The sequence below is a fragment of the Pteropus alecto genome, unplaced genomic scaffold (genome assembly GCF_000325575.1).
Source record: "Pteropus alecto unplaced genomic scaffold, ASM32557v1 scaffold270, whole genome shotgun sequence".
In the NCBI taxonomy this organism is placed as follows: Eukaryota; Metazoa; Chordata; class Mammalia; order Chiroptera; family Pteropodidae; genus Pteropus; species Pteropus alecto.
In genome coordinates, this window is record NW_006430735.1 from 11,010,347 (window position 1) to 11,014,186 (window position 3,840).

The window sequence follows — 3,840 nt, forward strand, 5'->3', positions numbered from 1 at the left end:
ATAATTATTATCATTACCAAAATCCATAGATTAATACCATGTACTCCCAAAGGAAGAGAACCACAGTATTAGGACCTTCTTGTGCAGTATTTCAGATCCCAGCCCTACTTCTTATTCCAGCTTTTGCCGCAAGCCTAGGTATAACCTGATAGTAACTTGCTTCACTGTGACCTACACCAAATACCTCTCTCTGCTCAGGAGCTTCTCTGACATTGCTGCCTGAGACATTGGCAGGAATCTGCTGGTACTGACGTGTGCAACCTATAACACAAGGATGCCAACACTTATGGAGCCACTCTTGATTAATGTGGGATGGGAGCCAATGGATAACCCTCCTTCTTTGCATTCTCCAAGTAGGCAATTCTTAGTTCATCAAGCTCCTGAAAAGGTTCTGGCATAATCAACAGTAACCAACAGACAACATCCAACAACAAAAGATACATCTTTGACTGGCTTTTCCTCCCTCCCTTTTTCATTCTCCCATCAACTAACCCTGCTTCCTGAAATTACTTCTTAAATAACAGTTCTCCATAAGCCTTTGATTCAGGATTAACTTTCAGGAGAACCCAGGGTAAGAGACCTTCCCTTAAGTAGATTCTATATATCTGTGTATATGATTCTTACTAAAATTCAACTACAGTTTTTTTAATAGCCAGCTCTCTCAGAGTTATACAACAAAACTACTTATCCTAGAGATTTTTGCCAGTCTCTGTAATGTATCTTTCTTTGATAACCAGAATCAAATAAGACAAATACAAAATATAGCTCTTGTATTTGAACTTCTAAATCATAAAAGGCTTGCTCAGTTTCAACTCTGCTATATTTTCAAAATAACCTTTGAAAAGTCACTTACCCTCTCTATGCCTGAACTAACACCTTTATAAAAATGGAATATAATTTTTACCTCACAGGTTGTTATAAGGAATCAATGAGGTAAAATGTATAAGAATGCCCATTACAGGGCCTACTGGATAATCAACCTGGTGAGCAGTTAGCTGCTGTTATTATTACCATTATCAGTAGATTATTGATTTTATTATTTATATATTAATGATTTTATTATTTATTTTATTTGAAAGCCTGACATCATGGTTACAAAATATCCATTTTGTGGACTTGATATTTCACCAAAAACTTTTTATTACATTGTATTTCGTAGCCATAAGAAAATATTTGAATTCGTTCAATGCTCAGAACCACGATAACTCCATAGAATAAACTGAGAAGACCCCTGTGTGGATCTTTGAAGCAGGGACTTCAAGGCATTATTGCTTTATCAAAATACCTTTGCCCCATAACCAACCCTATCCTGTCTTTCTCCTGTTGCTGAATGTATGCAGGTCTCGCGTCGACGTTAATCAACTCAACAAATACGGAAAAATCCCACTACGATGTGTTAAGCGTCAACTAAACAATTACATCATGTAAAATGCATGTTCACATTATTATGAAGTTAATAAAATCACTGGATTAACGAATTGGCTAGCTGCCCAGGAGTTCCAGAGGTTCTGTTGCTAGATTCATACCTATTCTTGTCCTAGCTGTGGTTTAGCGCCACCTGGTGGCATTACCAACTAAAGTTTAGCTGTTTATCGGACTGTTTCTGAGTCTTGCATTGATGGATACTCCAGGGCAGGAACGGTTATTTCAGGAAATATGAGGTGGCATGTGTTTCATCATATTGGTGCAAGAATACTTGGCCATAGCGTACAGGGGTATGTCCTAAGATAGAACTGCCTCCTATCTAACCTTCTAATCTCATTCACCCTACCACATCCTCCCTTAGAAAGAAAGTACTTTACCCTCTACCCCTTTCCCCAACCTCCACACCCACCGCCATATGGAAAAGGGCTGAACAGAGGACAGGAATTAACTGCCAACTTCATTATATGTCAATTCTCATTATTTATGAGACATATAAAGAGTTTTACAGTTTTTGTTGACAGTATACCATATCCCAAGGTACTGGTGATACATTAAGTAACAAAAGTTGAAAGATCTCTGCTCTTATGAAACCTTCAGCTTAGTGGAAAATTTATCACATACTCCTACAAACAAATGTGACAGTGGTATGAGAGAGAGAGAGAGGTTGGGTGCTAAGCAAGCCTGTACAGAATTTAACAGAAGTAAAGAGATCTGGGAACAGTTCCCTGAAGAAAACAATTCATCTACCAGAACTGAAGGTTGACTAGGCAATGGAGAAGTAGATCATTTCTGGCACAGGTAACAGATTGTGTAATGGAGATATTTTAAAACAATTATAAGTATGCATTTTTAATACCCCTTTGTAAGTCGTGTTTTCCTCCTTTTAGATCAAACTGTGAGTATTGTACACAGAAAATGACAGAACAGACACTTAGAAAACAAAACAGAACAAAACCAAAACAAGCAAACAAACAAACAGAAAACATTATTCTGGTTCAAGAATGATAGTTACTTCTTCGAGTCCATGGGGAGGCCACTTTCTTGTAGTCAGGCTTCAAGAGAGGAAACAGTTCTACCTACCTTTTTTGTTCTTGTCATTATTGTTTGTAGTTTTGTTTGTTTTTAATTCTAAGTATCAAGAGACGAGTCAGATGGATTCAAACAAAAGGATTCTATTGTTAAGTCATCCTGAAGATAAGTCAGAGGACATGTGAACGAGTTTCCAACCCTAGCAAGAAGGATACAGAAAATTTTCAAGGAGGAACAAAGGCACAGAAAGAGAGAGAAGGCCAGAAGTCAAATCTCAGTGTCCTCACTTTCCCTGTAGTGTGCAGTAGTTCAAGGTGGCACTGCTGCAATTTAGAAAATGAGTGGTGGAAGAGCAGCAGCTGGGGGAAAAGTCTTGGTGGGTAGGCCAGAGACGATATGCCAGAGCTACACATACTCCATTATGGTGGTGAAGAAAGGACGGGTGAGAGTTATGTTCTTGATTGAGAACAAGGAAGTACTCTGGGATGCCAAGAAAACTGGTCTGCCAGAGGAACACTAAAGCTGAAATAAAATAACCACAGATGAAGCACCACAACAAGGTCAGAAAGATGTTCTCCTACGTTTTCTTCTAAAACCTTTTCTGTTCTACCTTTCACATTTATATCTGAAATCCACAGGGATTTCATTTTTTGTGGATGATGTGAGGTAGAGCTAGCCAGTTAACACAGTAACATTTATAGAAAAGGCTAGCTTTCCTTACTGAACTGCAACGTAGCCCTTGTAAATAAGATGACTGAATATGTGTGAGGTTTTTTCCTCTATTTTGTTCTCATTAATCAATTTTTTTATACAATCCCCAATATTTCACTATAGATATATAATAGTCTTGATATCTGGTAGTATAAGTCCTCCAGCTTCGTTCTCTTTTATAAGATTACTTTCGGTACTCAATAATTTGCGTTTCCATGTGAATTCTAGAATCAGCACTTCAATTTCCACAATAAAATATCTTGGGGTTTTTATTGTAATTGTGTTGAAACTATAGATTAATCTAGGAAAAATAATATCTTTATAATAGGTCTTACAAACTAAGAACATGCTGTATGAAGAACTCTGTTTGGGGTTCTTTAATTTCTCACATAATGTTCAATAGTTTCTTGTCTGTTTTTAGTAAAATTTGTTCCTAGTTAAATTTATTCCTAAATTTAGCTAAATTTAATTTTCTTACAATATTGTAAATGGTATCTTGTTTAAAATTTTATTTGATGGCATATGGAGAAAAATTAACTCTTGTATATTTAATAGTTGCCAACGATCTTACTAAAATCATGTTTGGCTTCTAACAGTTTGTAGATTCTTTTGAATAGTCCACATACACAATCATGCCTCCAGGAGCTCAAAGTGTCAGTGAGTGCTTCTGCAACT